Genomic DNA, 27,533 nt, shown 5'->3' on the forward strand with positions numbered 1-27,533 from the left:
TCAGTTGTTTTGGTTGTCTTGTGATATGTACCTGGTTGTATAATGTCTATATATACCCAATATTATATATATATATACCATAGGTGGCACCTTATATAACAAGTAGGGCCACACTGGAGTTAGCTGTAGTAATCCCTGTGTCTGTCCACAACTAGTTTCCAAAGCTTCTTTTTCTTATCCTTCTTCGCATGTTCTGGAAATGAGAAATGGCAGCAATGGTCAATAAAGGAATTGAACTCTTAAAATGATTTAATTTCAGTGAAAATTGCTTATACAGGTGTTTTTGGGGTGACTAGACTTTTGTTACAGCTGGGTCTGGAGGATGGTGCCCTTTCTGATCGAGGCCCCTTTGTGCCATTTTCCCCACAGTTTGTCTTGAGATTAGTTTGATAAGTCGTCAAATGATATGTTTATTTAATGGGGATAAATTTTAAATATTAAGTTGATAGGATTGAACACAAGTTAGGAGGAGATGTGATCAATAACAAAACTTTAATGAGATAATGTATATGTGACAATCTGTCTGCCTACATTCAGACCTGTATAGTGTTGACCTGTGAAATGTAATTCACATGTTCGTACTATTGGATATTCTGTGTGTAATATGCACAGTCACGTAAACTCTGTATACATAGCTAAGATATGTGATTTTCAGTCACACCTAAAACTCCCGGATAAACTCAAGTTGTCAATCAATGTTTTACCGGTAATTATCTCAGCATACCAGTATTACGTAGATAAATGAACAATACAGTACCTATGATATTGCTGTCAAAATAATTTTACAATAATAAGAATGCCATGAGTATATTGTTTACTCCTGTTGCAATAATAATACATGTAATAGGAATACAATGAATATTATATAGTTTCTCATGTCAAAATAATAATACAATATTAAGAATACAATGAATCTGTTGTTACTCTTTCACATATAAAGACACATTTGATTTCTTTTTGTTCTCAGGCAAAAAAAGTTCTGTAATTTACAACACCTTCATTTTCTCATTAAAATGATTTGATTACATTTGTTGTGGATATAATTATGATAAGAAAAGCTCATGTGTAGGACAGAAATTGTAAGTCTGATTAAGAAAAAAAAGGTTAATTCATTCATCCCTTACGGCACATTTTAGGAATAGTTTATCATGTTGTTTATCAAGTCAAATATGTTTACAAAATATTGCCACCCATATGGGAAATAAATTGATTGTCTCTCCAAATACAGTTTGATAAAATTATTGAATATGAAATAAATGTGATAAATTAGAAAACAAAAAATATTGTTGGTATTTTATTTAATTGTACATTTCAAATGTTGTTACTTTGAAATGAAAATAAAAAAATATTTCTCTAGCCCCCAGTGAGGATCGAACTCACGACCCCTGGTTTACAAGACCAGTGCTCTAACCACTGAGCTATGGAGGCTTACTTAACAGACCAGCAATCTGTAGTGTAGTAGTAGGTGGGCCTGCATTGATCATATACCCATACTGTGTGTGTGTTAACAAGGGCAGGATCTAGGACATTTTACATGTAGCTGACCTATTATTAAGGTCTCGCCTGAGTTAACAAAAGCTTACAGACTACACAAAGCACTGTTAGCTTAACTTATATTGTGTTCATGGTTTCTTTTAACTATTATCATGTATTAGCGTAATATAATGGTATTTAAATGTTCAGTGTAGTATATAAAAGGATAACATGTTAACGAGACTTTCTTGTAACATTAGCATGTCAATTCAGGTTAATATGATGAGCTTTAAGTAACAGATTGGAAAAGACATTATATATTCGATTAAATCTATTGTGTTTGGAAATGTGTGTCAGTATCAATATTTGGCTGTTGCCATGACCAAACGTGTCTGTAGCTTCAAATGAAGTTCATTGAGAAGGCAGTTAAAGGTCTCTCTAATACGACATTCATAATTTGTTAATTGAAATTGTTTTTTAAATATTTACCTTTTTTTTCTCATTTTTAGCTCACCTGGTCCGAAGGACCGAGGTGAGCTTACGGGATACCGCAGCGTCCGGCGTCCGTCGTCAGTCGTCCGTCAACAATCGACTTCTTTTCCATAACCGATTTCAACAAAATTTGACTGGTAGCATGCTATGGGCAACTAACTGAAAATTGTACAAATGATGGGGCTGATCCCCCGGGGGCCTGAGGGGTGGGGCCAAAAGGGGTCAATTTGGCTATTTCCATATAAACAACTTCTTCTCTGAAACCAAGCATGGGATAGCACCCATAATGCAATGGTAGCATCCTTATAGGGTGGGGATTCAAAATTGTACAATTGATGGGGCTGACCCCCTGGGGGCCTGAGGGGCGGGGTCAAAAGGGGTCAATTTGGCTATTTCCTTAAAATGACTTCTTCTCTGAAACTAAGCAAGAGATAGCACTCATAATGCAATGGTAGCATCCTTATAAGGTGGGGATTCAAAATTGTACAAATGATGGGCTTGACCCCCCGGGGGCCTGAGAGGCGGGGTCAAAAGTGGTCAATTTGGCTATTTCCATATAAACGACTTCTTCTCTGAAACCAAGCATGGGATAGCACCCATAATGCAATGGTAGCATCCTTATAGGGTGGGGATTCAAAATTGTACAAATGATGGGGCTGACCTCCTGGGGGCCTGAGGGGCGGGGTCAAAAGGGGCCAATTTGGCTATTTCTATATAAATGACTTCTTCTCTGCAACTAAGCGTGGTATAGCACCCATAATGCAATGGTAGCATCCTTATAGGGTTGTGATTTGAAATTGTGTCAAAAGTGGTCAATTTCCATATAAAAGACTTTTTCTCTGCAACTTAACATGGGATTATGCTCATTATGCAATGGTTACATCTTTATAGGGTTTGGATTCAAAATTTTGCAAATGATGGGGCTGACCCCCCGGGGGCCTGAAGGGTGGGGTCAAAATGGGTTAATATAGCTATTTCCATATAAACGACTTCTTCTCTGCAACAAAGAATGGAAGAGCACTGGTAGCAATGGTAGCATCCTTATAGGGTTGGGATTTGAAATTGTACAAATGATAGGGCTGACCCCCGGGGCCTTAGATGGCAATAGATGCGAGGTCAAAAAGGTCAATTAGGCTACTACTTTCATATAAATTACTTTGTCTCTGAACCTATGTATTGGATAGCATATTTGTATGGTATCAATAGCATCATTGTATGGTTGTGATTCAAAATTAAACTTTGGGAGTCAATTTTGCTTATTTTTAGCTCACCTGGCCCGAAGGGCCGGTGAGCTGATGTCATGGCGCGGCGTCCGTCGTCCGTCCGTCCGTCGTCCCGTCCGTCCGTCAACATTTTCTTTAACTCGCTACTAGTCATAGAGATCTGCATGGATTGTAACCAAATTTGGCCACAAACATCCTTGGGGGAGGGGGAACAGAACTTGTATAAATTTTGGCTCTGACCCCCCGGGGGCAGGAGGGGCGGGGCCCAATAGGGGAAATAGAGGTAAATCCTATAAATCGCTACTTGTCCTAGAGTTCTGCATGGATTGTAACCAAATTTGGCCACAAACATCCTTGGGGGAGGGGGAAAAGAACTTGTATAAATTTTGGCTCTGACCCCCCGGGGGCAGGAGGGGCGGGGCCCAATAGGGGAAATAGAGGTAAATCCTTTAAAACGCTACTTGTCCTAGAGTTCTGCATGGATTGTAACCAAAATTAGCCACAAACATCCTTGGGGGAAGGGGAACAGAACTTGTATAAATTTTGGCTCTGATCCCCCAGGGGCAAGAGGGGCGGGGCCCAATAGGGGAAATAGAGATAAATCCTTTAAATCGCTACTAGTCATAGAGTTCTGAATGGATTGTAACCAAATTTAGCCACAAACATCCTTTGGGGAGGGGAAACAGAACTTGTATAAATTTTGGCTCTGATCCCCCAGGGGCAAGAGGGGCGGGGCCCAATAGGGGAAATAGAGATAAATCCTTTAAATCGCTACTAGTCATAGAGTTCTGAATGGATTGTAACCAAATTTAGCCACAAACATTTTTAGGGGAAGGGGAACAGAACTTGTATAAATTTTGGCTCTGACCCCCCCGGGGGCAGGAGGGGCGGGGCCTAATAGGGGAAATAGAGGTAATATTATAAATTGCTACTTGTCCTAGAGTTCTGCATGGATTGTAACCAAATTTGACCAGAAACATCCTTGGGGGAAGGGGAACAGAACTTGTATAAATTTTGGCTCTGATCCCCCGGGGGCAGGAGTGGCGGGGCCCAATAGGGGAAATAGAGATAAATCCTTTAAATCGCTACTAGTCATAGAGTTCTGAATGGATTGTAACCAAATTTAGCCACAAACATCCTTAGGGGAAGGGGAACAGAAATTGTATAAATTTTGGCTCTGATCCCCCAGGGGCAAGAGGGGCGGGGCCCAATAGGGGAAATAGAGATAAATCCTTTAAATCGCTACTAGTCATAGAGTTCTGAATGGATTGTAACCAAATTTAGCCACAAACATTTTTAGGGGAAGGGGAACAGAACTTGTATAAATTTTGGCTCTGACCCCCCCGGGGGCAGGAGGGGCGGGGCCTAATAGGGGAAATAGAGGTAATATTATAAATTGCTACTTGTCCTAGAGTTCTGCATGGATTGTAACCAAATTTGACCAGAAACATCCTTGGGGGAAGGGGAACAGAACTTGTATGAATTTTGGCTCTGATCCCCCGGGGGCAGGAGTGGCGGGGCCCAATAGGGGAAATAGAGATAAATCCTTTAAATCGCTACTAGTCATAGAGTTCTGAATGGATTGTAACCAAAATTAGCCACAAACATCCTTAGGGGAAGGGGAACAGAAATTGTATAAATGTTGGCTCTGATCCCCCAGGGGCAAGAGGGGCGGGGCCCAATAGGGGAAATAGAGATTAATCCTTTAAATCGCTACTAGTCATAGAGTTCTGAATGGATTGTAACCAAATTTAGCCACAAACATCCTTGGGGGAGGGGAAACAGAACTTGTATAAATTTTGGCTCTGATCTCCCGGGGGCAGGAGGGGCGGGGCCTAATATGGGAAATAGAGGTAAATCCTTTAAATCGCTACTTGTCCTAGATTTCTGCATGGATTGTAACTAAAATTAGCCACAAACATCCTTGGGGGAAGGGGAACAGAACTTGTATAAAGGAGTAGGTGCAATAAAGGTCAATTTTGGCCCCAACAGAGATTGCCTTTATTTTGATACTATATATACATCAATATATGGGAATTATAAAATGCACACTTTCAATACATTCTGTTATGTTGTTGCCTAGCAACAGGCCTGGCAACGAGCATACAGTATTGATGCTAAAACAGACACTTGAATTGCTTTTAAAAATTTCTAACGCGTAGATTAAGGTGGAAACTTTAAGAAAGTTAGTACTTTGTGATGTGTATAAGAAATCATCGAAACCATGTCATGTTTCATAACACTTAACCATATTATAGCCCATAGTTACACCATAGCAACCATTTTCTCTCCATAGCAACAACACTCTAGACACTAAAAACACAAAATAAGGAGATTTTAAAGATATTTAATCAAACTAATTTTACGTCTGTTCATTCCATTTCTGTATTTCAGTTGTCGGTATTATTCTGACATTATTTAATCATCTAATTCTATTTGAGGGTAACGTAGAAATAAAAACAACAGGGTAGTCTTCACATTTCTTGAATTTTATATCAAAGTCCCAAAAGGATAGCAACAACGTAATATAATCACAATCTTATGGCACTACTACATATGTACACTACGGTACTACTTTACGATATGTATTACATGTATACGCTCGCTATTTACAAAAGTAAAATCGACAATACTTTAATTCATGTAAATATTTCCAAGTGCAATAATGGAAGATAATAGATTTAGATACATGTACAACAGGTCATGTTTAATTTACAAGCATTTTTCAACAGCGCAAGTGACTTCGGACTTACACCTTTTCAATGTGTTCCAGAGGTTTGTATCCTGTTCTGGGAATTACGTTACGTCACATCTACCCTTTCTTATCAATTAATAAGCTGTTTTTATGTTATTTACTTTCAAGCATGATCTTTTAATGTAAGAAAAGTGTCCTTGCAGTGGTTTATTCCTAAATATTTAGTATTAATACTGGTAGCATGGCAACCATACAGTCTTTTTATTTAAACATAGTTTATTTGTAAATTCATACACAATGCATATGTATATGCATTTTAACATTTGATCACAGTTAAGTCAATGGTTACATGTATAACTACCGGGAAGTATGTACATAGTACATATGTTGACTATGGTAATGGTATCCTTATTATTATTATTTTTTGATTATGTCAACTTGAATAAAGGAGAAAATAGATTGAACAACATATTCACATACGGTTATATAGGTTAAGAATGTTCCTGGTTCAATATTTCTAAATATAATATTTTAAATTGTAAATGGAACTATAGGCCTACTAAAATAACACATGTAGGTATAGGCCTAACATATTATTACTAAAAGGCCCGCTACCTTTCCGAAAGGGCTCTTTATTCTTAAAATTGGAAAGTAAAACGAGATTGATAAGTTTGTAGATTTGCAAAAGTTATTAGCGTTCTGTTAATACTTCAATTGGCAACACATTCTGACCAATTTATTCAAAATAACCCTAATGCTATTTTCATAACGCGGGTCGTATTATGTTTTAGCCGTCGTCCTGACTGCGCCAGACAGCAAAACAGAGAAGTGTACTTTACTGTTAAAATAGATTACGAAGGAAAGCTTGCATTTGTTAAATGTTGAAGCCTTGTGTTAGGTCATCGATAAATATAATTTTCTTACACAATTAATGTTATTGAAATAGTATTAATTCTTTATTTCGGAAAGGTAATTGGTCTTTAATATATATATCTATTTTTTAGGAAAGGATGAGTTGATAATTTCCTTAAAAGTTAGGGTTCAGAAATTAAAAAAAAATATATATGTATAAATGTCGATTCGGACTCACTACCTTCGGAACAGGGGACAGAACGTCACGACTGCCACGCATGCTTCGTAATTAGTTGAAAAAATGAAGATATGTATCCTTAATAATCTGTAGCACTCTAATGTAAACAATTTTTTGCTAGATTAGATTTTATTATATAAAGGTATATAACGCCTTTATGATATAAATACATCTATAACATATAGAGATAAAATAACTACAGTAGTTAAACCCATGTCCAGTGTCCTACCGTATTGCACTACTCTAGCCTAGCTAGTAGGCTTAAGGTTCATGTAATGGCTTTAACCAGTGATATTTTGCAAGCCTAAAACGCATTACTGTGCTGCAATTGAACAGAACTAATTTCATTAATTGTTGGTATATATCCTGGCTAACTGTCAGTCTTACTGTTGATAAGTAATTTGTGAAGCTGCTTGTAAATTTCAGTAAAATAAGGGAAAAATGTATATTTCTGGAGAAGACATAGAACTCGTGTGAATTGCATTGATGGCACCAAATAAACATGCTATCGTGTTCAGTAGTGACTATGCCAGGTACTCCAACAGTTTGTTTGGCAAAATCGGACCAGCGAATAGCGCAGGAGCCTATTGTTGTAAATGCAAATGGCTGCTTTAAATGGCGGATCACAAATATAGCATATAAAAAGACATTTTAATTGATACAAGTGCTCTTATATACACTATAAGGTACTCTGAACATGACAAGAAGAATATTTACGAAAAAAATAGTTAAAATGTGGACTTTGAGGCTCTTTCCGGAAATTTGCATTTTTCGCCCCAAACAGATTGTTTGAACTATTTTTTTCGTGAAGAGTCTTCTTGTTATGTTCAGAGTACCTTTTGGTGTCTATAAAAACATTTGTATCAATTGAGATGGCTTCTTATATGCGATATTTTCGATCCGCCATTTATAGCAGCCATTTGCATTTACTACACTAGGCTCCTGCGCTATTTGCTGGTCCGATTTTGCCAAACAAACTGTTGGAGTACCTGGCATATTCACAACTGAACACGATGGCATGATTATTTGGTTCCATCAATGCAATTCACACGAGTTCTATGTCTTCTCCAGAAATATACATTTTTTAGCTCACCTGGCCCGAAGGGCCGGTGAGCTTATGTCATGGCGCGGCGTCCGTCGTCCGTCGTCCGTCGTCCGTCCGTCCGTCCGTCCGTCCGTCGTCCGTCCGTCCGTCAACATTTCCTTTAAATCGCTACTAGTCATAGAGTTCTGAATGGAATGTAACTAAATTTGGCCACAAACATCCTTGGGGGAAGGGGAACAGAACTTGTATAAATTTTGGCTCTGTCCCCCCCGGGGCAGGAGGGGCGGGGCCCAATAGGGGAAATAGAGGTAAATCCTATAAATCGCTACTTGTCCTAGAGTTCTGCATGGATTGTAACCAAATTTGACCGCAAAACATCCTTGGGGGGAGGGGAAACAGAACTTGTATAAAATTTTGGCTCTGATCCCCCAGGGGCAGGAGGGGCGGGGCCCAATAGGGTAAATAGAGGTAAATCCTTTAAATCGCTACTTGTCCTGGAGTTCTGCATGGATTGTAAGCAAAATTAGCCACAAACATCCTTGGGGGAAGGGGAACAGAACTTGTATAAATTTTGGCTCTGATCCCCCGGGGGCAGGTGGGGCGGGGCCCAATAGGGGAAACAGAGGTAAATCCTTTAAATCGCTACTAGTCATAGAGTTCTACATGAATTGTAACCCAATTTGGCCACAAACATCCTTGGGGGAAGGGGAACAGAACTTGTATAAAATTTGGCTCTGGTCCCCCGGGGGCAGGAGGGGCGGGGCCCAATAGGGGAAATAGAGGTAAATCCTTTAAATCGCTACTAGTCATAGAGTTCTGAATGGAATGTAACTAAATTTGGCCACAAACATCCTTGGGGGAAGGGGAACAGAACTTGTATAAATTTTGGCTCTGATCCCCCGGGTCAGGAGGGGTGGGGCCCAATAGGGGAAATAGAGGTAAATCCTTTAAATCGCTACTTGTCGTAGAGTTCTGAAGGGAATGTAACTAAATTTGGCCACAAACATCCTTGGGGGAAGGGGAACAGAATTTTTATAAATTTTGGCTCTGACCCCCCCCCCGGGGGCAGGAGGGGCGGGGCCCAATAGGGGTAATAAAGGTAAATCCTTTAAATCGCTTCTCGTCATAGAGCTCTGAATGGAATGTAACCAAATTTGGCCACAAACATCCTTGGGGGAAGGGGAACAGAACTTGTTTAAATTTTGGCTCTGGTCCCCGGGGGGCAGGAGGGGGCGGGGCCCAATAGGGGAAATAGAGGTAAATCCTTTATATCGCTACTTGTAATAGAGTTCTACATGAATTGTAACCAAATTCGGCCACAAACATTCTTGGGGGAAGGGGAACAGAACTGTGTAAATTTTGACTCTGGTTTCCCGGGGGCAGGAGGGGCGAGTCCGAATAGGGGAAATAGAGGTAAATCATTTAAATCTCTACTTGTCCTAGAGCTCTACATGAATTGTAACCAAATTTGGCCACAAACATCCTTGGGGGAAGGGGAACAGAACTTGTATAAATTTTGGCTCTGATCCCCCAGGGGCAGGAGGGGCGGGGCCCAATAGGGGAAATAGAGGTAAATCCTTTAAATTGCTACTAGTCATAGAGTTCTGCATGGATTGTAACCAAATTTGGCCACAAACATCCTTTGGGGGAAGGGGAACAGAACTTGTATAAATTTTGACTCTGGCCCCCCGAGGGCAGGACGGGTGGGGCCCAATAGGGGAAATAGAGGTAAATCCTATAAATCACTTCTTGTCCTAGAGTTTTGCTTGGATTGTGACCAAATTTGGTCATAAACATCCTTGGGGGAAGGGGAACAGAACTTGTATAAATTTTGGCTCTGACCCCTGGGGGCGGGAGGGGTGGGGCCCAATAGGGGATTTAGAGGTTAATATTAAAATTCCTTCAGAAAAGAACAATGAACCTGTATTCAGAACATTACTTGGCATTACAAACCAGGTGAGCGATACAGCCCTCTGGGCCTCTTGTCTCATATTTTACTGTATTTTACACGCAGCTCCACAAATTACATATCAACAGTAAGACTGACAGTTAGCCAGGGTATATACCAACAATTAATGAAATTAGTTCTGTTCAATTGCAGCACAGTAATGAGTTTTAGGCTTGCAAAATATCACTGTTTAAAGCCATTACATGAACCTTAACTGTAGAATCGCTTTTCAGATTTTCAAAATTAAAAAATGAACATTTTTCACATAAAACACACAGGCTTATACATGAAAATGGTGTCAATGAATAGGATTTACTGTATGACGGAATGATCTATGTTGAACTGAACGTTAACGTTACTGTACTTGGCCTACCAACGATACATGGCTTCGAATTTTCAGTGACGTAGGCCTACCGAAATGTCAGGTCATTGACGGGGTCCCATCTATGATCAAAATACCTCTCGTGAGATATACAGTAGTAAATCTATAGACTATATATATCAAGAAGATTATACTTGATTCTTCAATTGAACATCACGATCCATGTTGAAACGACCGGGAAGACAATGTATATAGAAAATCAGCGTAAACATCGCCAGTTACGCCGTGTCAAAACACCGAGTACATTATAAAGGCGGGACCGTAAACCGGGCAAAAGAATATGGACACTATTTTTATCGCAACGTTTTCGCTACAGAAAATTGAGAAAGGCGCTTACTGCACGGAGTAATAATTTTATACATCGTCATAAAACTAATCAAAATAATTACTAATATTATTATTATTTCTTAGTTCATATATGCACACTGAATATGTTTCCGATTTATTTTTTCCGATATAAATAATAGCCGTGCCCGATACCGTTTTATATTATTATTACCGCCGCTGCGATCTCTGGTTCGTTAATTTCATAGAATTTTCTTTTTTTTCCAATTGGCCGCATTTGTGTCCAAATTCGACATTTTGCATAAAGATTTAAATTTTTATGTTGGTTCTGTTGACAAAAAATGGTGTTTGGACAAAGCTGCGGCCAATGTGAAAACTACGCTTTTTGAAGCCTTTTTTGCAAGAAAATGTATAAAAATGCATGAAATGGCCTAAACATATCGTCTTTTAACCCATCTACAAATACTGTAAGTGGAAAATCATCTTTGATTGCGAAAATATCGATACTCAACTCTTTTGGAAAGCTGTGTTTGTGAGATTTGACATTGTTTGAATTTCTATACATTCTGGGGCCATAATTGCCCCTTATTGTACCTACTCCTTTTGGCTCTGACCCCCCGGGGGCAGGAGGGACAGGGCCCAATAGGGGAAATAGAGATAAATCCTTTAAATCGCTACTAGTCATAGAGTTCTACATGAATTGTAACCAAATTTGGCTACAAACATCCTTGGGGGAAGGGGAACGGAACTTGTGTAAATTTTGGCTCTGACCCCCTGGGGGCAGGAGGAGTGGGGCCCAATAGGGGAAATAGAGGTAAATCCTTTAAATCGCTACTAGTCATATAGTTCTGCATGGAATGTAACCAAATTTGGCCACAAACATCCTTTTTGGAAGGGGAACAGAACTTGTATAAATTTTGGCTCTGGCCTCCTGGGGGCAGGACGAGTGGGGCCCAATAGGGGAAATAGAGGTAATCCTATAAATCGCTACTTGTCCTAGAGTTTTGCTTGGATTGTGACCAAATTTGGCCATAAACATCCTTGGGGGAAGGGGAACAGAACTTTTATAAATTTTGGCTCTGACCCCCTGGGGGCAGGAGGGGTGGGGCCCAATAGGGGATTTAGAGGTTAATATTAAAATTCCTTCAGAAAAGAAACAATGAACTTGTATTCAGAACAATACTTGGCATTACAAACCGGGTGAGCGATACAGGCCCTCTGGGCCTCTTGTTCTAATTGTCAGAGTCTTGTGATAATTACTAACAAAAAACCAGGTGAGCGATACAGGCCCTCTAGCACATAATTTTAGTGATGGATCTAATTAATGTATTTATAAATGCACACTCTTAGAGTAAAGGTAGTACTATTTTATCAGTTTTGGTTGTCTTCGTTCAGGCCATTTCTTCTGAACCATATATGGCCAATTTGCAGTGCACTACCATAGTTTACTGTCAGTCCTCAACCTCAGTCAAAAGCAAAATATTAAATGTTAATTTTTACTGAAAAAGCTTGCTTTTCCAGTATTGCTACGGCCCGGATGACCCACTAATTTAAATGCGATTGACCTCTCATTTGCATGCGATTTTTTCTCTTTTCCTCTTTCTAGAACAAATATGCTGCCATAGTGCAGTTAAACAACTTCTATGGTATTTCATTAAATAGAATAGTTTCAAACATGTCTACAAAAACTATAGCATGAACGTCTATAATTGAAAAATAGTGAGGATAATTTGCATCAGTGGTAGCGATCGGTGGCCTAATTCTCGCCAACATTTGCATATATTTATGTAAACATCCGGTTTGGGTAACACTAAATTAAGGAATTGTCAGGATTTTGGTATGTAAGTATCTAATTGTAGTTTGATGTATACATTCATAATCTATTATATAATGACAATTTTTTTATTCATCCCGACGTAAGAAAGATACAAAAGTTGTTTGTTTTTACATGTATTATATTGATAGTCATTTTGGAGAACAGGTACGTTCGTATTGTGATCATGTCATTACGATAGCCCACTGAATTTAACCAAGTCTCACTCAAACAGACGCTTGTTAACTACGTACGCATCAAGCGTCTGGGTGATCTATGCAGAAGCTAACAAACACGATAAATTCTGAGTTACGCTGGTTCCTTATCATTTCGCACGGATTGTCAACTAACGCATCCTTTCATTAACGAGGGAATATTTAATACACGGATACAGATACAATGAAATATCGTGACACTCAGCAATAGTGTAAACGGCCCGAAATGTAAACAAAGACGTCATCACGCAAAGCGGACCTGTGATGTAAACTTGCAAGTCAAGAGATATTTTCCATTTAATTATCGAGCGTAATAAATGCATTCTCATATCTGAAAAACACCGAAGAATATTTGAACACTGCATGTTGCAAGCCACCTTGCTAGTAAACTACGGAATTCTTTTTGTATTTGGAGACAGAAGCAGTGAAAATCGTAAGTTTCATTTCGTTTTGCTTCTTTGCCTATCATGCCTATGGGTCGGTATATTATTATATGAACTATTTGACAGACATCGGCACATGAATGAAGTGAACTTACAACATCATGAGTATGTGTGAATTCCTGCTAACATCCATATAATCGACGTTTTATTTTATTACAACGCAACAAAATTGAATATCACTTTAAATTTGAAGTAGTTTGTTGTTATATAATTAGCAGTTGACAAGATTCATTTTTGGTATTATTTTCTAATGCGATGACATCAAATTTAATATTAATGCATAGAGTCAATTTACCAGATTGTCAATATGTATATAAACATCACAAAGCATGTGTGTGTAATACACATGTGAATACAGAATTTCTTTAGATAAATAGAAGAATTGTAATGCTAGATTTATTTAAGACAATTGATATCTGGGATTTCGAAATTGGCGGTATGAACTTAAAACATCGATTAAACAGTCACTACATATATAACTTCATGGATTCAGAGAATTTATAATAACACTTACCAAAATAAACAATAACCTGTGCACTGTAATATATCATACATGGTAAATTTACACTTGCTCAATATTACAGAATTTGGTTTAAAGTAAGTTTTGCTAACAGTAAAAAACATTGTATTTTATCAATGTGTATCAGGTATAGGAGACAAATTAATTATGATGCTAATATATTAAAGATGCTTCACCGCTGACAAATGGTATTTTTTCACAATCAAAAACGGGAGCAGACAATTTAGTATTTTTCTTCAGTTACAAAAGTTACTTACTTTACACCATTACCGCCGTTGAAAAGTTTGAGCTCCAATTTCACAATTTTCCCAATTTATGGAATGAAGTACTGAGTGCGCTTGACCCAAAGGAAAAATTAATTATTTTATATTGTTTTTGTGTTAATAAGACTTATGAATACACGATTAAGGTTAACTAATTATTGTTCAAATGATGAATATCATTTATACTCTGTCGGCGGTGGAGCATCTTTAACTCAAAGTACTTGTATACATGAGTCCAATTTCTTCCTTTTGTCATTGTTAGATGATTTCTGTAACTTTATTATAACAAATTAAGAATATTGATATATATGTTAAATTTTATAATTACAGGACTCATTGGCTAGTCATCTGAAGCAGATTCATAATTGTTGAAGACTGGAGATTATCAGGATTACTTTGGAAGCAGTGAAATGATTCTAAGGATGACTACCAGGCATATATTAAACTAGCTGCGACAACATACATGTAGCTCTGGACAACAAGCATATGGATTGGTGCTTCTCATTTGCATTGTTTCGTAATGCCAATTAAAACACAAAAATACAAAAAAGTAAATCCAGTATATTTGCAACTTTTGCAAAGAGTTGTCACCATTTGACATACTGCCGATTGTTATCAATCTGTGGAGAGATAGAAGGTGTTTAAACTTTTAACTTTACAGACTGATTCACATGTTAGTCTTTCTGTTTTGTTGTAAAATTCATACAAACAAAAAGAGTTTTCTTGGCTTGAATGAAACACACTATATATATGTTCTGACAGACGGTCATTATCAGAACTACAATTCTGTCCCATTGACTGTAATGTTGCAAAACATCAAGTGATGACAATTAGCGAGTGTCGAGTAACTTTGTATTTAGATATATATAGAAATATCCTACATTTATAATATAAACTGATAATTTATTTACCTATCATCACGCCTGAATTATCATTGCTACAATGTATATTTCAATGATTCACATCTGTGACACGGCCATATAAGTACATTGTATATGGAATGACATTCATTTATTTGCTAAAACAGAAACATATTAAACAGTTTTACTTGTTGACTTTGTGCAGTGTGTTCACCAAAATGACACAAATTTTAACACTTCTGGTGACATAGCCCATTGGTTGTTCCCATTAGTTGATGCCTCTATCAAATGTTTTTACAACTGTTTCTGATCTTGTTACCAATACATGTATAAACAGTTGTAAGTAATGTGACATTAACAACAAGTTGCCAATAATGTGTGATTACATGTACGTTAATTTCATATTCTTAACATAATTAAATGGGAAAAAAACCTTTAAAACATAACAAAAAAAGTATTCATTTTAGTACATAAACATAAAAACCGATCGGCAGTCCGGAAAATTTGTAATCTGGGCGGTTTAGGCTGGGAACGAAGGTGTCCAGATTATCGAGGGTCCAATGTACATGTCAATGTATACAAATAACACACTGATTTTGAGAATGGTTGTTTTAATATGCTGTTAAGAATTCTCAGTGTCCATTTTATGCATTATATAGAGACAGTATCATACTGAATCTGACTTTGATATGACTTTTCTTCAATATTGCAGCAAAGTATCAAGAACTGCTCTTTACTTACTAATATGCCTGAATACATTGTGTGTATCACAGAAGAGAACTAGAAAAAATAATGTATTGTGATGTTATTTCATGTTTGTATTAAAGTATTTTTGAATAAACATAATTCAAATCAATTCAGTTTTGATTTTGATGCAGTAACCAATTCTTTAAATGAACATTTGACCCTTAGTTTTTGTCATTTCATTTCTTCTCTTGAAAATTATCTAATTAATTGCCTTTTGCCCTTTCCTCCTGTAATAGATCTGTACCACATAGTTCATCGGAAAAAAAAATACTTGTATATTATATGCATTGCACATAGTTCTTTATAAATGAGGTCTGTAAACAACATTTGCAGCATAAGCCATGAATTTTGTAAAATTGCCATCAAGGGATATCCATGTGTCAGATTATACTTTCTTCTTAATGGAGTCTTAATGTTTCCCTTGTTGTCATTTTACTGCAGATTGTTATTAGCTGTAGGTCTCCATGGCCTTGTCCTCAAGATCAATTATCAAATAATCATAACTACAATTTTTTTTTCTTTATTTTGTTATTCAGACAATTATATTCAAACATTAGAGAAAAGGTCACATGACACTGACTGTAAATATTTGTTGAAACTGTTGAATTCAAGATAGGTTCAAAGTTCAAATCTAAAAGAAATTTTCTAGCATTTTCTTAAAATCTTCTCATAATTTTTAGATTCATCTTTTGATATGAGGAGGAATGGTTGTCTGCAATCTCAACAATTTATCCAAAATTAATTAAATGAATACTTGGAAGATAAATAACCCAACTTGATAATGACATGGGACTTGCAAGAAAATACACACCCTAAAATGTTACTAATGACATATTTGCCTTCTTTGAACTAAAATTTTGTTACATCAATGCTTTTTCCAGTCAAAAGCAAAATATTAAATGTTAATTTTTTAGTGATTTCTTATCTTGTTCCTAACCAATGACGATTATGATCATTTTCAAATTAGTTAAAACTTTTTTATCACAATCAATCAAATACATAAATAACAATGAACAAGGAATTTAAAGCCACACTATACATAACTATCAACAAAAAAGTTAGTTTCTACCCTGATATTGTCAGTATTTGTAGATATAGTTGAAATTAAGTTACATCAAAGAATATTTATAATGATTTTTTTAATGACGGCGGTACAGCAGTTGTTGAAAATCGATATTTACTGATGTTCAGTCTGGTGTCCAGTCAACTCAAATTTTTAGCCCACCATCATCAGATGTTGAGCTATTCAAATTGCCCTGTGTCCGTGGTCCGTCATCCGTCGTCCTTCCGTAAACAATGCTTGTTATCACTATTTCTTAAAAAGTACTGCAGGGATTTTGTTCAAACTTCGCATGGAGGGTCTCCTTGGTCCCTAGTTGTGGCATTCAGATTTTGAGGCTGATCGGAAAAACAAGATGGCCGCCAGGCAGCCATCTTTGATTTCGGCAGTTGAAGTTTGTTATCGATATTTCTTGAGAACTACTGAAGGGATTTTGTTCAAACTTCACATGGAGGTTACCCTTGGTCCCTAGTTGTGCCATACAGATTTTGAGGCTGATGGGAAAAACAAGATGGCTGCCAGACAGCCATCTTTAATTTTGGCAGTTGAAGTTTGTTATCGATATTTCTTGAGAACTACTGAAGGGATTTTGTTCAAACTTCACATGGAGGTTACCCTTGGTCCCTAGTTGTGCCATACAGATTTTGAGGCTGATGGGAAAAACAAGATGGCTGCCAGACAGCCATCTTTAATTTTGGCAGTTGAAGTTTGTTATCGATATTTCTTGAGAACTACTGAAGGGATTTTGTTCAAACTTCACATGGAGGTTACCCTTGATCCCTTATTGTGCCATACAGATTTTGAGGCTGATCGGAAAAACAAGATGGCCGCCAGGCAGCCATCTTTGATTTCGGCAGTTGAAGTTTGTTATCGATATTTCTTGAGAACTACTGAAGGGATTTTGTTCAAACTTCACATGGAGGTTACCCTTGGTCCCTAGTTGTGCCATACAGATTTTGAGGCTGATGGGAAAAACAAGATGGCTGCCAGACAGCCATCTTTAATTTTGGCAGTTGAAGTTTGTTATCGATATTTCTTGAGAAACTACTGAAGGGATTTTGTTCAAACTTCACATGGAGGTTACCCTTGATCCCTTATTGTGCCATACAGATTTTGAGGCTGATCGGAAAAAACAAGATGGCCGCCAGGCAGCCATCTTTGATTTCGGCAGTTGAAGTTTGTTATCGATATTTCTTGAGAACTACTGAAGGGATTTTGTTCAAACTTCACATGGAGGTTACCCTTGGTCCCTAGTTGTGCCATACAGATTTTGAGGCTGATGGGAAAAACAAGATGGCTGCCAGACAGCCATCTTTAATTTTGGCAGTTGAAGTTTGTCTGTATCGATATTTCTTGAGAACTACTGAAGGGATTTTGTTCAAACTTCACATGGAGGTTACCCTTGGTCCCTAGTTGTGCCATACAGATTTTGAGGCTGATGGGAAAAACAAGATGGCTGCCAGACAGCCATCTTTAATTTTGGCAGTTGAAGTTTGTTATCGATATTTCTTGAGAACTACAGAAGGGATTTTGTTCAAACTTCACATGGAGGTTACCCTTGATCCCTTATTGTGCCATACAGATTTTGAGGCTGATCGGAAAAACAAGATGGCCGCCAGGCAGCCATCTTTGATTTTGGCAGTTGAAGTTTGTTATCATTATTTCTTGAGAACTACTGAAGGGATTTTGTTCAAACTTCACATGGAGGTTACCCTTGGTCCCTTGTTGTGCCATACATATTTTGAGGCTGATAGGAAAAACAAGATGGCCGCCAGGCGGCCATCTTGGATTTTGATAGTTAAGGTTTGATATCCCTATTTCTCAAAAAGTGCTGAAGGGATCTTTTTCTAAATTTAATTTGTAGATTCCCTTAGGGCCCTTGTTGTGCATATTGCATTTTTGGACCAATCGGTGAACAAGATGGCCGCCAGGCCGCCATCTTGGATTTTGATAGTTAAACTTTGTTATCGCTATTTCTCAGAAAGTACTGAAGGGATCTGTCTCAAATTTCATATTTAGGTTCCCCTAGGGACCTAGTTGTGCATATTGCATTTTGGGACCGATCGTCAACAAGATGGCCACCAGGCAGCCATCTTGGATTTTGTTATTCAAAGTTTGTTATCGCTATTTCTCAGAAAGTACTGAAGGGATCAGTCTCAAAATTCATATGTAGGTTCCCCTAGGGCCCTTTTTGTGCATATTGTGATTTGGGACCGATCGGTCAACAAGATTGCTGCCAGGCAGCCATCTTGGATTTTGATATTCAAAGTTTGTTATCGCTATTTCTCAGAAAGTATTGAATGGATCTTTCTTAAATTTCACATGTAGGTTCCCCTAGGGCCCTAGTTGTGCATATTGTGATTTGGATCCGATTGATCAACAAGATGGCCGCCAAGGAGTCATCTTGGATATTGATAGTTGAAGTTTGTTACCGCTATTTCTCAAAGGTACTTAAGCGATCTGTCTCAAATTTTATATGCAGTATGTTTGAAAAAGTTTAAAAAGTAGAGAAAAGATTCATCTTTCCTTTGTCAGATATAGATCATTCTTTGGTGGGCACCAAGATCCCTCTGGGATCTCTTGTTACTGATGTCCAGTCAACTCAAATCTTTACTGATGTCCAGTCTGGTGTCCAGTCAATTCAAATCTTTACTGATGTCCAGTCGACTCAAATCTTCACTGCTGTCCATTCTGGTGTCCAGTGCAATTCTTTACCAATGTCCAGTCTGGTGTCCAGTATAAATCTTTACTGATGTCCAGTCTGATGTCCAGTCAACTCATATCTGTTTACTGATGTCCAGTCATTGTCAATATTATACAAATATTCCATGGTTACTGTGCTCTAGTTCATAATATTTAACCCGAGGTGGTGGTAATCAACAAATGTTATATTGCACAAGGCCGGAGGCCGAGTGTAATATAATATTTGTTGATTACCACCACCGAGGGGTAAATATTATGAACTAGAGCACAGTAACCCATGGAATATTTGTTTTATTACATAATCACCAGTTTTTAAGTTGAATATTTTTATAAAACGAAAAAACATCAACACTGTAGAATTTCTCCCGTACGGAAAAGCTTCAAATCCTATGGAAGATTGACTTATAGCACACGAACGTCAGGTTGTAACTCCGGTTTGGATATCTTATTGTCTTCTTTCACATTATTATACCTACATGCAGCTTTTAATTTAACTCATTCATCGTGTCCGTCCTCTACTCGATAAACGTCTACAGGACGTGCTTGATTCAAAATCTATAAAGTAAGCGAAATTGAGCGTGAACCTTTGTGACGTCATAATAACGTAACTCACTGTTACGCGCGATTCCTCTGAAGTTTTCTACAAAACTAGATAACAACAGCGAGGTGTTCCTAAAGCCGTGCAATATAACATCTCGAACTGTGCAATATAACGTTTCCATGGAAGCGTGCAATATAACTTCAAACTGTGCAATATAACAATGTTTTATTGAACGGTCGGGATAATAGTTGAAAATATTATATTTCCTCATATATAGATTGATGTAAACAAATTATGTAATAAAGCAAGATATATCTCAAACGTAGTTGCCTTTTTCCAGGTCCTTCTAAATATGACTGAACTCAAGCTGTGTGAAGTTGAGTCTGGGTGTACAATCATTTTGAATATGAATTCAGATTCATGAATACAGGCCTAGATCTGTGGAAGCTCAGTGTATAAGTGAAACTTGATTAACATTGATTCAGGCTTTATACAAGTGTTTGGATGTAACGATAGCCAGACTTTTGTTTGAATTATTAAAGTGTTCGTGGAAACACACTATATTTGTATGTTTTCCCCAATATTCAGTCAAACATTTTTGCATTTTATAGCAGTTTTAGGTCAAAGTCTTATTCTCCTTGCAGATTTTTCAGTTTGATAAGTAATTCTGGTATTTTATCTCATTTATCCTATTTGACTTTGGATTGGTCTGTTCACAGGTTATTTGTAATACTTTGCTCCAGCGAACTGTCCTTGCTGACTTGTAAGTCTGTGAATGACTTCTGGTGATACATAAAGTGATCTCACACTGATTTGAGTCACATAATTCCATGTCTAAATCTCTTTACACAACTACTGTGTTCTAGTGTTGCACTTCCCCATAATTCACAGTACAGTCTGCTGCAAAAGTGATCGGGAAAATCGTAATAATAGAACTGAGGGGAGGAAGGTTGACTTGAAGCACTTGGGCAGCATATCGCTGTCCTAATCAAATTGATGTACCACAACACAGCAAGTTTCTATGATATTCAATGTAAAATAAAGGGGACTAATTGTGTCTGTGGTGGGAGTGTAGACAACTCGTGTCTCATGGCCAGACTTCAGACTATGGGAATTGTGCATTCTTGTGTTAAAGATGTGAAGTGAGTGTTGAATTTGAAAAGGATTCTTGATCATTGATCAAATTACTTTAGATTCGTCAGTTTGAGAGACTTAGCTAAACTATATTGAACATGTACATTTAAGAGGAGTGAATCCATGAAATTCTATTTCATTTGATGAAACAAATTGTCTATAATGCCTCATTGCTTGAGTTTGTTCCAAAGTAATTAGTATATATGATATGTGATTTTGAAGTCCATTGATCAAAAGTCTCCACACAAATTAACATGTAGAAACAATATGAATTAAGAAAGGTCCGCCCATGTACCTTATCGAGGGTGTTTTATACAATCTTTGGATTCTTGGATACTAAAGGCCTTGTGTGTGTGCATCCGGTATCATCTTATACAACGGTACCATCTTATACAACGGTACCATCTTATACAACACTACCATCTTATACAACACTATCATCTTATACAAGGCTATCATCTTATACAACGCTATCATCTTATACAAGGCTATCATCTTATACAAGGCTATCATCTTATACAAGGCTATCATCTTATACAAGGCTATCATCTTATACAACGCTATCATCTTATACAAGGCTATCATCTTATACAAGGCTATCATCTTATACAAGGCTATCATCTTATACAACGCTATCATCTTATACACTTGGCTATCATCTTATACAAGGCTATCATCTTATACAAGGCTTAACAAGGCATCATCTTATACAAGGCTATCATCTTTATACAAGCTATCATCTTATACAAGGCTATCATCTTATACAAGGCTATCATCTTATACAAGCTATCATCTTATACAAGGCTATCATCTTATACAAGGCTATCATCTTATACACTTGTGTATCATCTTATACAAGGCTATCATCTTATACAACGCTATCATCTTATACAAGGCTATCATCTTATACAAGGCTATCATCTTATACAAGGCTATCATCTTATACAAGGCTATCATCTTATACAAGGCTATCATCTTATACAAGGCTATCATCTTATACAAGGCTATCATCTTATACAACGTGTATCATCTTATACAAGGCTATCATCTTATACAAGGCTATCATCTTATACAAGGCTATCATCTTATACAAGGCTATCATCTTATACAAGGCTATCATCTTATACAAGGCTATCATCTTATACAAGGCTATCATCTTATACAAGGCTATCATCTTATACAACGCTATCATCTTATACAAGGCTATCATCTTATACAAGGCTATCATCTTATACAAGGCTATCATCTTATACAAGGCTATCATCTTATACAACGCTATCATCTTATACACTTGCTATCATCTTATACAACGGTACCATCTTATACAACGCTATCATCTTATACTCTTGTGTATCATCTTATACAAGGCTATCATCTTATACAACGGTATCATCTTATACACTTGTGTATCATCTTATACAAGGCTATCATCTTATACAAGGCTATCATCTTATACACTTGTGTATCATCTTATACAAGGCTATCATCTTATACAACGCTATCATCTTATACACTTGTGTATCATCTTATACAACGCTATCATCTTATACACTTGTGTATCATCTTATACAACGCTATCATCTTATACAACGCTATCATCTTATACAAGGCTATCATCTTATACAACGCTATCATCTTATACAAGGCTATCATCTTATACAAGGCTATCATCTTATACAACGGTATCATCTTATACAACATTATCATCTTATACAACGCTATCATCTTATACAACGCTATCATCTTATACAAGGCTATCATCTTATACAAGGCTATCATCTTATACAAGGCTATCATCTTATACAAGGCTATCATCTTATACAACGCTATCATCTTATACAAGGCTATCATCTTATACAAGGCTATCATCTTATACAAGGCTATCATCTTATACAAGGCTATCATCTTATACAACGCTATCATCTTATACAACATTATCATCTTATACAACATTATCATCTTATACAACGCTATCATCTTATACAACTTGTGTATCATCTTATACAACGCTATCATCTTATACAAGGCTATCATCTTATACAAGGCTATCATCTTATACAACGCTACCATCTTAAACAACGCTACCATCTTATACTACAGTACCATCTTATACAACGGTACCATCTTATACAAGGCTATCATCTTAAACAACGGTACCATCTTAAACAACGGTACCATCTTATACAAGGGTACCATCTTATATATAGCTATCATCTTATACACTTGTGTATGTTGTACTGATCAATATCATCTTATACACTTGTGTATGTTGTACTGATCAATATCATCTAATACACTTGTGTATATTGTACTGATCAATATCATCTTATACACTTGTGTATGTTGTACTGATCAATATCATCTTATACACTTGTGTATGTTGTACTGATCAATATCATCTTATACACTTGTGTATGTTGTACTGATCAATATCATCTTATACACTTGTGTATGTTGTACTGATCAATATCATCTTATACACTTGTGTATATTGTACTGATCAATATCATCTTATACACTTGTGTATATTGTACTGATCAATATCATCTTATACACTTGTGTATGTTGTACTGATCAATATCATCTTATACATTTGTGTCTTTTGTACTGATCAATATCATCTTATACACTTGTGTATGTTGTACTGATCAATATCATCTTATACACTTGTGTATATTGTACTGATCAATATCATCTTATACACTTGTGTATGTTGTACTGATCAATATCATCTTATACACTTGTGTATATTGTACTGATCAATATCATCTAATACACTTGTGAATATTGTACTGATCAATATCATATTATACACTTGTGTATGTTCTACTGATCAATATCATCTTATACACTTGTGTATGTTGTACTGATCAATATCATCTTTTACACTTGTGTATGTTGTACTGATCAATATCATCTTATACACTTGTGTATGTTGTACTGATCAATATCATCTTATACACTTGTGTATGGTGTACTGATCAATATCATCTTATACACTTGTGTATGTTGTACTGATCAATATCATCTTATACACTTGTGTCTTTTGTACTGATCAATATCATCTTATACACTTGTGTATGGTGTACTGATCAATATCATCTTATACACTTGTGTATGTTGTACTGATCAATATCATCTTATACACTTGTGTATGTTGTACTGATCAATATCATCTTATACACTTGTGTATGTTGTACTGATCAATAACATCTTATACATTTGTGTATATTGTACTGATCAATATCATCTTATACACTTGTGTATGCTGTACTGATCAATATTATCTTATACACTTGTGTATGTTGTACTGATCAATATCATCTTATACACTTGTGTATGTTGTACTGATCAATATCATCTTATACACTTGTGTATGTTGTACTGATCAATATCATCTTATACACTTGTGTATGTTGTACTGATCAATAACATCTTATACACTTGTGTATATTGTACTGATCAATATCATCTTATACACTTGTGTATGTTGTACTGATCAATATCATCTTATACACTTGTGTATGGTGTACTGATCAATATCATCTTATACACTTGTGTATGTTGTACTGATCAATATCATCTTATACACTGTGTGTATTTGTACTGATCAATATCATCTTATACACTTGTGTATGTTGTACTGATCAATATCATCTTATACACTTGTGTATATTGTACTGATCAATATCATCTTATACACTTGTGTATATTGTACTGATCAATATCATCTTATACACTTGTGTATATTGTACTGATCAATATCATCTTATACACTTGTGTATGTTGTACTGATCAATATCATCTTATACACTTGTGTATGTTGTACTGATCAATATCATCTTATACACTTGTGTATGTTGTACTGATCAATATCATCTTATACACTTGTGTATATTGTACTGATCAATATCATCTTATACACTTGTGTATATTGTACTGATCAATATCATCTTATACACTTGTGTATGTTGTACTGATCAATATCATCTTATACACTTGTGTATGTTGTACTGATCAATATCATCTTATACACTTGTGTATGTTGTACTGATCAATATCATCTTATACACTTGTGTATGTTGTACTGATCAATATCATCTTATACACTTGTGTATGTTGTACTGATCAATATCATCTTATACACTTGTGTATGTTGTACTGATCAATATCTTTATACACTTGTGTATGTTTACTGATCAATATCATCTTATACACTTGTGTATGTTGTACTGATCAATATCATCTTATACACTTGTGTATGTTGTACTGATCAATATCATCTTATACACTTGTGTATGTTGTACTGATCAATATCATCTTATACACTTGTGTATGTTTTGTACTGATCAATATCATCTTATACACTTGTGTATTTGTACTGATCAATATCATCTTATACACTTGTGTCTTTTGTACTGATCAATATCATCTTATACACTTGTGTATTTGTACTGATCAATATCATCTTATACACTTGTGTATTTGTACTGATCAATATCATCTTATACACTTTGTTTTTGTACTGATCAATATCATCTTATACACTTGTGTATGTTGTACTGATCAATATCATCTTATACACTTGTGTATGTTGTACTGATCAATATCATCTTATACACTTGTGTATGTTGTACTGATCAATATCATCTTATACACTTGTGTATGTTGTACTGATCAATATCATCTTATACACTTGTGTATGGTGTACTGATCAATATCATCTTATATACACTTGTGTATGTTGTACTGATCAATATCATCTTATACACTTGTGTATGTTGTACTGATCAATATCATCTTATACACTTGTGTATGTTGTACTGATCAATATCATCTTATACACTTGTGTATGTTGTACTGATCAATATCATCTTATACACTTGTGTATGTTGTACTGATCAATATCATCTTATACACTTGTGTATGTGTACTGATCAATATCATCCTTATACACTTGTGTATGTTGTACTGATCAATATCATCTTATACACTTGTGTATGTTGTACTGATCAATATCATCTTATACACTTGTGTATGTTGTACTGATCAATATCATCTTATACACTTGTGTATTTGTACTGATCAATATCATCTTATACACTTGTGTATGTTGTACTGATCAATATCATCTTATACACTTGTGTATGTTTGTACTGATCAATATCATCTTATACACTTGTGTATGTTGTACTGATCAATATCATCTTATACACTTGTGTATGTTGTACTGATCAATATCAAATCTTATACACTTGTGTCTTTTGTACTGATCAATATCATCTTATACACTTGTCTTTTGTTCTGATCAATATCATCTTATACACTTGTGTATATTGTACTGATCAATATCATCTTATACACTTGTGTATGTTGTACTGATCAATATCATCTTATACACTTGTGTATATTGTACTGATCAATATCATCTTATACACTTGTGTATATTGTACTGATCAATATCATCTTATACACTTGTGTATATTGTACTGATCAATATCATCTTATACACTTGTGTATATTGTACTGATCAATATCATCTTATACACTTGTGTATATTGTACTGATCAATATCATCTTATACACTTGTGTATATTGTACTGATCAATATCATCTTATACACTTGTGTATATTGTACTGATCAATATCATCTTATACACTTGTGTATATTGTACTGATCAATATCATCTTATACACTTGTGTATGTTGTACTGATCAATATCATCTTATACACTTGTGTATATTGTACTGATCAATATCATCTTATACACTTGTGTATATTGTACTGATCAATATCATCTTATACACTTGTGTATGTTGTACTGATCAATATCATCTTATACACTTGTGTATGTTGTACTGATCAATATCATCTTATACACTTGTGTATGTTGTACTGATCAATATCATCTTATACACTTGTGTATGTTGTACTGATCAATATCATCTTATACACTTGTGTATGTTGTACTGATCAATATCATCTTATACACTTGTGTATGTTGTACTGATCAATATCATCTTATACACTTGTGTATGTTGTACTGATCAATATCATCTTATACACTTGTGTATGTTGTACTGATCAATATCATCTTATACACTTGTGTATGTTGTACTGATCAATATCATCTTATACACTTGTGTATGTTGTACTGATCAATATCATCTTATACACTTGTGTATGTTGTACTGATCAATATCATCTTATACACTTGTGTATGTTGTACTGATCAATATCATCTTATACACTTGTGTATGTTGTACTGATCAATATCATCTTATACACTTGTGTATGTTGTACTGATCAATATCATCTTATACACTTGTGTATGTTGTACTGATCAATATCATCTTATACACTTGTGTATGTTGTACTGATCAATATCATCTTATACACTTGTGTATGTTGTACTGATCAATATCATCTTATACACTTGTGTATGTTGTACTGATCAATATCATCTTATACACTTGTGTATGTTGTACTGATCAATATCATCTTATACACTTGTGTATGTTGTACTGATCAATATCATCTTATACACTTGTGTATGTTGTACTGATCAATATCATCTTATACACTTGTGTATGTTGTACT

General features: G+C 35.9%; 1 protein-coding gene, 1 long non-coding RNA gene and 1 other non-coding gene across 5 annotated transcripts in view; 2 read left to right on the forward strand and 1 right to left on the reverse strand.

Moving 5' to 3' along the window:
• LOC138316313 (NEDD4-like E3 ubiquitin-protein ligase WWP1) overlaps positions 1 to 27,533 on the forward strand; it is a 104,493-nt gene that overhangs the window by 60,205 nt on the left and 16,755 nt on the right. The window lies entirely within an intron of this gene.
• Trnat-ugu (transfer RNA threonine (anticodon UGU)) lies at positions 1,356 to 1,428 on the reverse strand. Its single transcript has one exon. It is a non-coding gene; the product is annotated as a tRNA-Thr (tRNA).
• LOC138316314 (uncharacterized) lies at positions 12,893 to 16,276 on the forward strand. The gene is made up of 2 exons (XR_011207626.1): positions 12,893 to 13,094; positions 14,218 to 16,276. It is a non-coding gene; the product is annotated as an uncharacterized lncRNA (long non-coding RNA).

Source organism: Argopecten irradians, chromosome 2 (genome assembly GCF_041381155.1).
Source record: "Argopecten irradians isolate NY chromosome 2, Ai_NY, whole genome shotgun sequence".
Lineage (NCBI taxonomy): Eukaryota > Metazoa > Mollusca > Bivalvia > Pectinida > Pectinidae > Argopecten > Argopecten irradians.